Below are 13,456 nucleotides of genomic sequence, written 5' to 3' on the forward strand. Positions count from 1 at the left end.
TGTGGGGAAGTGGAGGGAGGGAGAGGTGCAGGTGGGAGCTTTCTGGACTGGAGCAAACTGCCTTAGGTGCCAGGCATCCTTCCCTTTTGCAGCCTGAAGGGGAGGAACTAGAGATGGGGTGACTGGGCTGGGAGATTCACGTGTGTGTGTGTGCATGCGTGTCCGTGTGTGTGTGTGTGCATGAAGAGCCCAGGCTGCTCCTCAGGGACACATGCTGCTAAGCTGTCCTAGCATGTGGCCAAATGGAATAGGTGCCAGCACAAAGGCTGTTGAAGTGGGGGCCAAAGTCTCCTCCCTTTGTCCTCTCTCTTCACTTCTGCTCCAGCCTTTGAATGGAGCCTGGACCACTGTTTCCTTGCCCTGCCATGGTTTGGCACAGACCCTGCTTCCCAGTGGCAGGGTTCTGAGGTGACACCAATCTAGTCCTTCCAGGGCTCAGTGGGACAAAGAAGGGCTCACCCTTCCTCATCGCAGGTACCCTGCCTGCCTCCCTTTTTCTTCCCTGTCTTCTAACAGTCACTCCTCCCTACTTTTCTTCTTTGTTTCCTTTTATATGATCTTAGATTATAAAAGAAATATGAGTTCATTATAGAAAACTTGGAAATGTATACACAGAAATAAATACATAAGAGAAGAATCTCAGAATGTCGCTGTGTTCTGATGTGGCCTCCACCATTCTTCCCTTTCAATTTCTAGGGGTCCCCTTGGCCTGGCTTCTTATCGCGCTGAGTTTGAGCACTGTTTTTTTTCCTGGTTTAGTGCAGCCTGCATATACTGTAGGTATAGTATTGCAGCAAGTTTTTTCTCTCTATGGCATATGCATTTCTCCGTGTCATGAAAATTCTTCAAGAAATTTAATATATTAATAAAAATCTATCCCAAGGAGCTGTCCTTATTCATTTGACTATTCAACTTTTACCAGACATTTTGGTCAGTTTTTTACCATTACAAACTAGACTCAGCCTCTTTGTGCATAACACTTTGTCTGTGTTTCAGATGATTACATTTTCCAGTTGTTTGTACATGAGGGGTGGAGCCTAATCCAGAGACCCACCTGCAATGCTAGCTCTGGATAAAACTGCAAAAAGTCCTCACCCTTCATTCAAAAGAATGAAGAAAACTGAAGTGTCCAGTGCTTTCCTGTGGCCTATCCTTCCTTTCACAAGTAGCCAGGGAGACACTTTTGAGAGATTTTTCTATTCCTTGCCTCCTCGCCCCCCAAAAAACAATGCAACAAAACCAAAGGCCACTCCAGCAAGGAGACCGCCTATTTGACTTTTGCATGAGGTGCCTTCTCTTGGCCACCTTCTGTTAAACGTGGATTTGTCAATATGCCCTGTGACCCATCTGCTTTAGGCCCTGCCTGGGCAAAACCTCTCAGCTCAAGCTGAGAAGATGGATCACAGCCAAGGGCACAATCTTCATTCTCCATCCTAGGCTGCCATGGGAGCCTCTTTCCCAGTTCTCCCAAGAAGCAGCTGCTGAGGAAGCAGAGCCTCATGCTGGCCTCAAAGCAGACTAAAAACCAGCAGAGGCCAGTTGTCTACTAGGCAGGGAGAGCCACATTTTTAGAAAGAGGTTGAGGTCCAGATCTAAAGGGGAGAGAAAGACACAGCGTTGTTGGGAAGATTCTACATGGGCCCAGGAGCCCATGGTGTAGAGAAACACCCAAGTCCGGTTCTTCAGGGAAAACAACCTTTGCTGTTTGCTAACTTTTGTTTTGGACCAGAGCACACCAGTGTGTTTATTCTCCTGTTCCATATTGTTTATCAAGCATGGATGGTATGACTACCACATATCCAGGACTCGGGCTGGTGATGAGCAGGTTCAGGAAAAGAGCATGACATGGGGTCTCTTCAAGAAGCACATTGTCTCACTTGGAGGCTGGCGGGCACACAGAATCCTAGGACAGGGGCATGAGAGCGCAGGAAGCAGCCAGTTCACTTCAGCCTGGGGAAATTCTTCACTTGAAAATAGTGTAATTCCAGCGGGACCTTGAAGGCAGGACAAGATTTTGAGTTGAAGAGATATGAGAATCGGCCTTCCGAGCAGCGTGGGCAGGGATGGAGAAGTGGTGTCAGAGGGGAGGAGGCCCTGTGGCTTTCTGGATACTTTGTCCCAGGGTGTGGTTTGCAGTTGCTTGGAGGAGGCATTTGGCCATCCTACAGGGATCTGCAGGTGATCTGGAATCCTAAGGGTGAGGAAGGAAGATGACAGAAATGTGGAAAATGGGTTTCAGCCTTAGTGAGAAATTCCCCAGGCAGCTGGCAGTTGGTCCCGGGCCACGTGAGAGCTGCTCATGAAGTGCTTTCCCAGGCTGGGCCCCGTGTGACATTCAGCTCTGAATCTCCTCGGGGGAGGTGGCTTCATCCACGGTGTGAAATGAGGCCATGCTCCCAAGAGCACTTAATCGACTTCGGAACATGGAGGTAATGTGCTGACTTTGGTGCTAGACTGTCTCCCAAGCGCTTCCCACGCATTGCCCCGAATCCCCCCGGTAGCCCAGCACAGCCCCATTTCACACGCTGGCAGGCTGGGGCCTGACAGTGTCTGCCACAGCGGCAGTTGAGTTTCGGTGGCTTTCCTAAGCTCAGACACCAGCCACTAGATGATGTTGCTCCTAGGCCCAGATGCCAGCCAGATGTGAGGAAATGGAGGCTCAGAGAGGCTGGGAGAATGAATGGGACTCAAACTGAAGTCCAGTTTTTCTCTACACCCAGCACAGAAGGCAGCAGTGGTGGTGGTGGGGTTGTCGTGAAGAGATGAACAGGGTGCCAGGAAGAAAGATGTAGTGAAGAAAGGAGAGGACACCAAAGATCTTTTTTCCCAACCTGGCCATGTTGCCCAGGGCTAGGCCTTAGGTACCCGTTCTTGAAATGTACAAATCTATGTGTGGTCTCTTGTCAAATGTAGGCCATTTGACTCGAGACCTCAAAGACTTTACGCTCCTGGTGGTAGCTTACACGAAAATAGTGTTGCATGGCTCCGCTCCCCTGTGAGGGAGGCAGGATGGGCTGAAGGACACTTTCAGAGAGGGTATGTCTTCCTTGAGTGACAGGAGAACAGATTGTGATGGAGAGTGTGGACTCACCGACTTGGCCTGTGTTCGAATTCTGTCCCTGCCCCCTGCTGGTTCTGTGGCCTTAGGCAAATTATTTGCCTTTCCTGTGCCCGTTTCCTCATCCTCATTATTAGATGGGATAATCATCATGCCTTCCTTATGGGATGTGTTGCAGATTAAATGAGTTCAGGTGCTAGAACGTTGCCTGCCTCAGAGTTGCTGTGATGTGAGCATTTGCTCTGATTGCCTCACTCGGGCCCAGTACTTGCTTCTCCTGGAAAATGCCCCCTGGCTTCTCCCAGGGTAGCATCCGCTAAAATGTGAAGTTGAGCCCTGACAGCTGCCATCAGGGCAACTTCTCCGGACTTTGGGGCTCTGCCCTCGTGGCTGGAGCTCTTTCCTTCTGGTCTTCTCACCCTGCAGCCCTTAGTCCTGGAGTAATAACTTAGAGAATTCCAGTACTCTAGCATTAGATTCCTTTTCAAAAGGAAATCCAAATTTTCCGTGGGCTCACCTGGTTCAAATTCTCTCTTCTTCAGAGACTGAGGTGTGGGATATGATAAGGTTTTTTTCTTCAAATAGCCTGATCAATCCTTTAATCTTTAATTCATAGTACCCCCCACCCTTTTTTCCTTTTTCTCTTTTTTTCTTCCTTTCTGCCTTGGTTACATGCCCAGACATGCCACAGTACCAGGCGTTATCAGTACCAGCTGACATTCCTTTCCTTATTTGGAAAGAAGACCAACTCTCTAGCTGATTGCAGACACCCCTTCCCCTTTCCCCTCTCTCCCTTATGTGCCCACCTTATCTAAAAAAAAAAAAAGTTGAAATGTTTAGCCAACTGGGATTAGTTCAGATTGTGCGACCCAACCCTGGCCACCGGGGAAAGGGTACAGGGGCAGGACTTGCATCAGGAATGAAGGCTGTCGTGCCCCTTTGTTCAGGTGTGCTCTCATGGCGACTGGCCAAGGAGAAGCGCCCCTCTACGCAGAAGCAAAATTGCTTTGCTAAGCATCCTTTGTTTGAGTGTTCAATTTCCTTAGGATTTTGAACGTTATTCCCAACAGAGGGGTACAAGAGTTCCCCAGAGCCACGTGGTCAGCCCTGGAGCTGGTCCTCACCTGGGCACTTGTATTTCCAGTCCTGTGATGGTGCCCAGCACACCACTGACACTTGACTTCAGAGGTTTGTGAGGGCCCTGTGGGTCTGAAGCCCCAGGGGATGGGAGGAAAGTCTGTCTGGACAGCCTGCAGAGGTTTAATTAGGTGGGATATAAAGTGTGTGACTGAAAACGCTTCTCACATTGGTTTTAGAAAACACACTAGCAGGCTGGTGGGCAGTGGAAAGAGGAGGAGGAAAAGAATCACTTTTTTTCTTTGCGTTGGGGAAGAAGAAGCTGTTTAAATCCGGTGAAAGAAGAGCTATGAGGCCTTGGGTGGAGGGAGAGGCTGACTGAAGATGAGAGTCAGTTCCAGCCTTGTTGGGTTGATGGGAAGGGGAAGGAAGGCACAAATAAGAGAACTGCTAGCTGGTGGTGATGGGCAGGAAGGTGGTGCCTTTGCTGTCATAACTTGGTCAGAGAAAGGCAAGTATCAGGGACTTGCAATGATGGTTAGCAGATGCAGAATCTCAGTCCTGTCCCCTGCCTCAATTCCCTGCCATCTATACCCTGGGCTGCTTATGGGACATTGTCTATCCCCTTCCTGCAGAAAGGCCTAGCTTTAGAGTCCACTGGAGCTCTGGGCCAGACCTGGGGAGGCTCTTGGAGTCAGCACACCCCAGAGATTCTTATTTCATAGGTGTGGGGTGGAGCTGAGGAACTCGAATCTTTAACAAGCTCACTAGGTATTTCAGCTGCCAGTCATCCATGGAGCACATTTGAGAAGCCTGATTCTGGGATCTGTGGAGTCGACAGACTTTTTTGAGGAGAGAGGCAGGCAGCTGCTTGGGAGGGCTGGCTATTTATTCCACAGGTCGTTGACGACCTAGCACTTGCTGAGTGGGCCCTGCTGAGTGAGCTCTGCTCATGCCCAGTGCGGGGCTCTATGGGTGCTTCAGAGGAGCTCTGCCCACGAGGAGCTTACACATAAGCTGGGAGATGGCCTAGCAATGGATCCCTTGGATGTAACTCAGAGTGAAATAAGTGCTGTCAGACACAAACAGGCAAAAGCTGTGGCCTTTGAGTAGAGAACAGGCTGGAGCAGATGGTGGTGCTGGCTTGGGGAAGGCCTGGCCAGCCATACTGAGGAGTTTGGACTTTCTTTTCTAGGAGGCTCGGATAAGCAAACCTTGGGCCCATGAGGTCAAAGACTTGCCCCAAATCACAAAGCTAGTTAGCAGCAAGAGCATACGCCAAACCTGCTCAAGAGAAGTCACTCCAGGCGTGTGACGTGATCTTAAGTGCCTGGGGACCTTGGTCTTGTGTGAAGATGGATCAGGTGTGAGGGGTGATTTGGGTTTTATATTGTAAAGCATGGACAGTACTGGATGAAGGAAGACTCATTTAAGAAATGATTGTCAATACCCATGCACTGGGGTGAACAGACAATAGCCAAAACAGGAGATGGGCGGGTTCAGGAGGCATTAGACTTCTCTGGGTCTCCTTGGTACCTGGTATAGGATGACTGCCCACCAGACTTTTGCCTAATGACTTTATTCACAGACTGTGAGATTGTGGTTCCTCTAGTTTATTGGTGGTGAAGAGAACAGGCAACCGGGGGCAGGCAAGGCCCAGTGATTGCCTGTGCCTCTTAGGAAGAGAGCAGTTCAGGTCTGCCTCTGACCTTTCCACCAACCCCCAATTCATCCTCAGCAGCATACTGGGAACTCTAGAAAATTCTTAAGTCTACCTAGGGGAAATGCACAGTCGTTGAATGGAATATATGTGAGGGAGGAAGGGTGAGAGGCAGTGGTGAGTAGCCTGGGTTGATGACTTCCTCCTTCCCCTGTGAAGTCTAGACAGAGGTACAGGCGCATGGCAGGGGGCGACATAGCTTTGCTTTCTGCTTCTGCCAGTCTTCCAGTCATGCCTCCATCAGTCAATCAGTATCTTATGAGGACAGCAAGGGACAAAAGGTAACAAAGTCCCTGCATTTAGATCCCTGGAGGCAGCCAGACTCAGCAGAGACAGTTGTGGCAATCCCGGCGGGAGCCTGAGTGTGGGGTACACCCCACAGCAACCAGAGAAATAAGCTCTTCCTCTAATCTGGGTTGGAGGCCAAGAAAGAATCCTCACAGTCAGATGATTTGGGTTTGAAGTCTGGTCTTGGCTGCTAACTAGCAGTATAACTTTGGCAAGTCTCGACCTCTGTGCGGCTTAGTGTCTTCGATGGAAAACATTTGAACACATTATAGCGGTCCTAAGGGGGAAGCCTGGGCTCATTTTCTTCTTCCTGAAGAGGATAAGGCCCTACGTGTCATTCTGGAGATGGGTTTTGGGAACTTAGTTGTGAGGTGCTCTGGCTACTGGCTTGGGTAGGGGTAGAAAGGGTGAGATGAAGTTTCCTCCAGGAATCTTAACTTCTTCTTCTTTTTAAAAAGTTTTATTTATGATTGACATATAATAATTGTACATGCTTATAGGGTACAGTGTGATGTTTCAATGCATGTATACATAGTGTAATGATCAAATTGGGTAATTAGCATATCCTTCACTGTAAACATTTATAATTTATTTGTGATGAGAATATTCAAAATCCTCTCTTCTAGTTATCGTGAAATATACAATGCATTATTGTTAGCTATAGTCACCATACTGTGTAATAGAACACCAGAATGTATTTTTCCTAACTGTAACTTTATACTTTGTTGATCAATCTCTCTTCTTATACCTCTCCCCCACTTCCCCTAATGGTTACTCTGGTAACCATCATTCTACTCCCCATTTCTATGAAGTCAAGTTTTTTAGATTCCACATAGGAATGAGATCACGCAGTATTTGTCTTTCTGTGCCTTGCTTATATCACTTAGCATAATGACCTCCAGGATCATCTATGTTACCGTAAATGGCAGGATTTCATCCTGTTATATGGCCAAGTGTAAGGAATCTCACCTCCTGATCAGGGGTCTAAAGAAGAAAAAGAAAAGGAAAAATGTACTTGCAGATTTTAGTTAAGACACACCAACCTTGAGCAAGAGCCCACCAACTTCGGCCTGATACCCACCCTCTCTGCCTTCATGAACTGGGTCTAGCTTGGAGCCGTGGTAGGGAAGCAAGCTGAGGAGATAGGAGGACAAGATGTGGGGTGGGGCCGCGTCACAGGTGGAGTGTCTGCAACACCCTCATTAGGATAGAGAAGAATTTTTTCTTACCTGGAACATGGGTTAGGGCAATAGACAGAGAGAGGGAGAGAGGGAGAGAGAGAGAGAGACAGGGATCAAAAAGAGAATTGCGAATATTTGGAGGCTGATATCTGTGCGCCCAACAAGGTGAGGAGAGGCCACATCCTCAAGTGCATGCCTTTGTCCTGAGAAATTAGGTTTTGAAGGCAGTGGAGCTCCTGAGGCTGTTTCAATTAGGCGGCAGGGTAGGGTAGGGTTGGTCAAGGTTCACAGGGTTTAGGTGTCTTAGAGGACCCTGCAGCCATCTAGGCAAGATTTGGTTTGCCTAAAGAGGTTAGGGTTTAGAGGGTTTGAACAGCTGGCAGCTATAGGAAAGGGAGGGAGTAATGGACCTGAATGGCAAAAGTCAATCTGATTTTTAAAAATTGAGCTGTCTTCCTCTATTGAGCTGTTCATCTGCCTCTCTTAATCCAAGTCATAGAAGCATAGAGCTGGAAGAGGACCTAGAGATCATGTGGCCCAAACCCCTTTCTGTTACACATTTAGGGAAAACTGAGGCCCAGTGGAGGGACATGCCTCAGCCTCATGAGGCATAGGATGAATCTAGAGGTTAAATCTATCTGCCTGTGGCTTTGTATCTGAGGGGTAGCTCCTTTCCAGTTCCTGAAAAAGAGTGAGGGTCCCATAGGTGGGAGTGAGTCCAAGTTAGGCCTGGGCATGGGAAGTGGGGAGTTTGATGCTGACCTAAATCACTGACCTTGCAATGCTATGAAGGTGTCCCCTTGATGCTTCTGCTAAGAATGAGATCCAGACTCCATTTTAAAAGTCCACTTTTCTAGAAAGCCCCTATAGCACTTTAGCTCTGTATAAGGAATAGCAATGAAAAATATGAGTTTGAACTTGTAAAATGACCACCTAGAAATGCAAACTGAGATCTGTTAGAAACTTCCTGAAAAGCAATCTAGGAATTGAAACATGATGGCTGTCTAACTGCCCCAAGCTAGAAGAGCCAAGAATTTCAAAGGGATACCTTCGCACCTGTCATGGCAGACTTAGCTTTGGAAAATAAATTCTGAAAGCTAGGTGACCAATGGCAATTGAAGTTACCTGAATTAGTGCTTGGGATGCAAAAACAAATCCAGGCTAGTGTGTGGTTTGTGATGTTAGAAATACTTGTTTTTTGGTGTTATAAAGAAATAGTACTTGAACATACATTTAATTTTCTAGTAAGGCCATTTTTATTTTTTGTAGAAATGGTATATTTGTCAGTAGTTTTGTCATGAGAGTATACTGAACAAAGGAGACAGGGCCATTTATAATCTGACGTGTCCACCTTACTGCTGTGTCTGGTTTTTATTGGCTGGAACAGGACTTTATATTTTGTATTTGTTTTGATTGGTTAGTAATTTAGAACTTTTTAAAAGAGGCAAAGGCAGATGAGAACAAAAGAAGGAGGAAGTAACTTGTAGAATGTCCAGAAGGGTAAAAACATCTTTAAATAAGGAAGAGAAACAGGCTATGATCTAATATTTGTTTGGACTAGTATAAGTATGTCAGGGCAAATATTTAGGCTAAACTGTGGGAGCTAAGAACATAAATTATATTGTTTTTTTATTACGGCTAGCAGATATTTAAGAACATTAGCACAGGTCTTTGAATAAATTTTCTTTCTAAAATAAGTTACTATTTATTCCTAATTAGATGAGGAGAAAAGTCTTTGAAGAGAAATCTCTATTTTACTTTTTATAGTGAGGATTCCAAATACCTCACAAGGTATAAGGCATGTGCGAACATAACTCTTAGAATCCCTGGAGAAGAGTGCTGGCCCACCCAATGGTTTAGTTTCTTGACTACTGTAATTATGTATCCATAATGCCTGTTATAGGAAAGGAAAAGAGGTAACCAGGCGCTGGACTATCATACTCTAGGTGCGTGTTCAGCATCTGAAATGTTTCTTAATAGCAAAGGCCTTGGACACGCTGTAGACTGCTTACTTCTGCTTTAATCTGTTATACCCCAGGTGTTCCCACCATGCTAGAACATGTCAAAGAGAAGGGAAGCTGGTCCCAGTCTAGGCTGTGCAGATTTCAGAAGCTGTGTTTGAGTTGCCATCAGTGGGAAAAAAAAGCAGACAATAGATTTGGGGTTAAAGAACCTGGATTGGACACTCCAGTCATCATCAGCTGGGTTATACTGCCAGCCTTCAGTTTTCTCATTTGTCAAACAAGACATTTTTGAAACGAGAGCTACTTCTGCTTCATGGTCATTTTATAATGAAATGCAAAGGCCCTTCGGTCTGGGATTGGTATGGTGTTTGGTAGGGTGAACACGAAGACTCAGAAGAAACGTTAGATAGGGAGGGCTCAAGAAATGAGTCTGGCTAGGGAAGTCCCCGTGTATCCTCCTGTATTTGCCGAATTGCGGTGTTTATCTCTTTGCCAAGAGGGGAGATTTTTGTGTAGTTGGTTTTAACTTGTTCTCTTGACACTGTGGGGGGCATTATACTCTCAAGTGTATTAACTATTTTTTTTGTCATCATCATGGGTTTCTTTCTTTTTAAACAGACTCTCCTCTCTGTGCTCCTGCATGGTTCTGGTGGTAACTTTTTCCTGCTTAGTGAGTGGGTAGCCCTCCTGCCTCACTCTTAGTCTCCCGCCACCCCTGGGAGTGAGGTGGGGTAGGGGGTTGGAGCATGGGGTGGGGGAGTGTTTCCCTTCTGGCAGGCTGGCTGCCACAGTCATTTGTAAGGCGTGCCAGCTAGCAGATACCACCAGGAGACTGGTCAGACCTGCAGGAGGGCAGCAGGCAGTGTTGCTTGGGGTGCCAGCCATCCCTGAGCTCCCAGGTGGAACACATTATTTATCTACCCTCAAGCCCTTCCCCATGGGATCCCAGCCATTGTCTTCTGCACAAACCCCTGCTCGCTGCCCCGGGCACTCTCACTGTGTGGTGAGTCAACCAACATCAGCACTCTTAATATCTTTCTCTTTCTCATATTCGAGTCCCTGATTATCTTGTTGATCAAAATAGTTGTTTTCCTGTCTGTCTGGCAAAAAGGCAGAAAACACTTTCCTCCAGCCATAAACGTGGTCATATCCAGAAATGCTTGCAAGATACCTTTTTCACTTTCAGTGCTAACCTAATAATTCCTCTCTATATTAATATAATTTCCCACTTGAACAGAGCCACGTCTCAAAACACACTCCGACGTCTGCCTTTTGTCAAGTTGCTTCTGTGTCTGTCATTGCGTTTAGCCCTCCAGCTAAAGGCCACCAGAAACACACTTGAGCTGAACAAAGTTGATTTATTGGCCATTGCAACAAAGGGTAAACACATCTCATGAGGAACATGGAGAGTGTTGACAAAAGGGTGTTAGAAAGGACCTTTTATAGGATTTGAGTTTGGTTAGGTGATTTTGGGACTCAAGGACTCAAGGAAGCAGGCCTTTGCTGTGAATTGCATGCTGTTGGGAAAAGGGAAGAAATGTGTCTTAATATGTTTTATCTGGAAGGCAGGAGGAACGGAGCGAGGCGAAGGCCGTAATTGGTAAAGAAGCTGCAGTCACTCGTATTAGCCAGGATCAGAGGATGTCTGGTCATTTTTGTGACTTGGAGAACACTAAGGACTAACTGAGAGTGCCAAGTCAGTCCCTGGCAGGGGCTGCTTTTCTCTTCCCCAGTGATCCCTTTTGGCCAAGGGCAAAGCCAAGCTGCAAAACATGAATCTGTGATATTCAGGTCTTCACCATTGCCAGCATTTTGCTGATTAGGAGGTTGTTCAGAGACTGCAGTCTGTTGTTGGATGAGTTAGTCTCTCCTGCTCATTTTGTGGCAGGGTGAGTTTTTTAATCTTCTGTTGTGACAAAAGCTGCACAGTAGCATTAAAGACTCTGAATAGAAGACACCAGCCAGCTGCAACACAGGCAGTGACCAGAAACAAAGATTGCTATTGGTTCTTATAATAGGCCCTGAAGATAGGAGCCTGGATTATCAACTCCAGACAATGAAAACGTGTCCCAAATCCAGCTGATCTTTTTCTAGAGATCCAGGTGGCTTTTTCTTTTAGCCTACTTACAGACTGTTCTACTTGAGTCTGTAGTGTCTATATGGCTGCAGCAAGAAAGGTTTGCTGTAGTGCAAATTCCCCTCAGCTAACTAAGACCAAATTAAGGACCATATGATCACCCCTGACAATTGTGGCTTATGCATATACATGTAAACTGGTTGGTTTGGCTTCCAGAGCCAGAAGTTGCATAACTGATGTTGTCTTAGTAGGGACAGGGAGAAGTTTTGGACCATCTCTTCTGGCTGAAGGATCCCTACTGTGGGAATTGCAGTTTGTACACTGTGCACAAAGAAAGAGTTGGTTGTCCCCTTTGACAGTTCTCAGGTAGCCTCTGCTCGCCTCTTTTTGAAAGTTTCTGGACATTCTTCTCAGGGAACATGATCTACTAGAGGGGTGGTAATTTTAAATATCTGAAAGTCTCTAAAAATTCTCCTGAAAACAGGAAAAGTTAGTGTATGGTAGGTGGGTATAAGCCTGATGGCCACAAAAGAAGTAGATTCCCAGTGGGTCACAGACTATATGACTATATTGGGAATGTCATTTATTGCAACATGAGGGATCCAGTTTTTATTATCCCTTCATGGTGGGAAGCTTTCCTGAGTGGAGTTAAACACTTTCTGCAAAGCAGTCAGAAGGGAAGAAATTGACATTACAGCAAGACTATTTTCAATATGAGTTTCCATTTCTGATGGGCTAAGTTTTACTGACAGGGTTGTAAATAACCTAAACAGAAGTATATTCTTGACATGGGGCCAAAGTCCAATTTTTAAAAAAAATTTAAGTTTGGGATTAATTATAGGAGGGAAACAGAGGACTTTTAGAAGGAAAGCTCCCTTCTAAAATATTTAAAGGAACAGTTATTAAATGTTTGCTGTCAGTCAAACACAGAGCAGTGGATATGGGCTGAGACAAACACATTGGAGAATTATTTTTTCTTCAGGGGCAGAAGACCTCAGGAGGTCAAAAATAACAGGATCAAGATGAGGGAGGTAGGGTAAGAAATCCTCTAGTTAGATGATAGAGAGTGTCAAAGTACAACAATAGATAGGATTGGTGGCAAAGAGAAAAAGGGTGCTGAAGCATCAAAATTAATCTCATTGCATAGTTTTGGGTAGAGATTGTCCAATTCTGTAGCTGGCGGCTTGTCTGTTGTGTTAGCTAAGCAGAAGCTGTCCTTGTCTGCAGCCAGCTTTTTTGTTTTGTTGTTGAGAATTTGTAAAAATTGTGTTTGAAGTTTTCCAGTGGAATGGAATGTCTGGTAGTTAGGTGATGTCTATCTGCAGTGGGAAGCCTGAACCCAAGGCTCAGCACCTTGGTGTTTTTCAGCTGTGTTAGTTGTTGACAGTGCCTGGTAAGGGCTTTTGGGTCTCGAAGGCTGTCTTTGTCTAGATATCAGAACACCAGAACACCCAACCTCCAGGCTTTCAGGTGGCACAGAAGCTGCTTAAGTGGAGCCTAGCAGAGGTGATGACACAATAGTCTCAGATGTCTGTACTGTTACTGAGTCCAGGGTCCCGCTTCCAGGCAGCAAGGGCTTTAGCTGTACCTTGCTAGAACTTCTGTCTCTGTTAACGCGCTCTCCCCTACATGCCTGTAGTGGAACAAAGTTGGGATTATTGACCCATTGCTATGAAAGAGACACACTTCCTGGGAAATGTGGGGCATCTTGACATGCTTTTTCTTTCTCATAGGTCCTCCTTGACTGCATTGGAAGCTCTGTGGGGGCTGAGCCTATGTCTAGTGCTCCTTCTTGAGTTTAGTGTTGCACCTAATTTAGAGTGGGTGGCGGAGGAACTCAGTGAGTGCCCTTGAAATGATCAGCTGGACAAGGCCTGGAGGGATTTTAACCTTTTAAAGAGGGACTGGTTTCCTAGGAGAGCCAAGGCACATGTCACTCTTTTCTCTAGAGGCCAAAGAGCCCGAAGGAAAAAGGCATAGGAAAACATGAACACAGACTCGTCTATAGGAAAAATGAGGCTGAGGACTCCAGAGAGAGCAAATCCCAAACTAGAACCCTCCTTCCTGTGGTTTTCTAAGAATGGGAAGTTG

The sequence above is a fragment of the Pongo abelii genome, chromosome 9, assembly GCF_028885655.2.
Source record: "Pongo abelii isolate AG06213 chromosome 9, NHGRI_mPonAbe1-v2.0_pri, whole genome shotgun sequence".
In the NCBI taxonomy this organism is placed as follows: Eukaryota; Metazoa; Chordata; class Mammalia; order Primates; family Hominidae; genus Pongo; species Pongo abelii.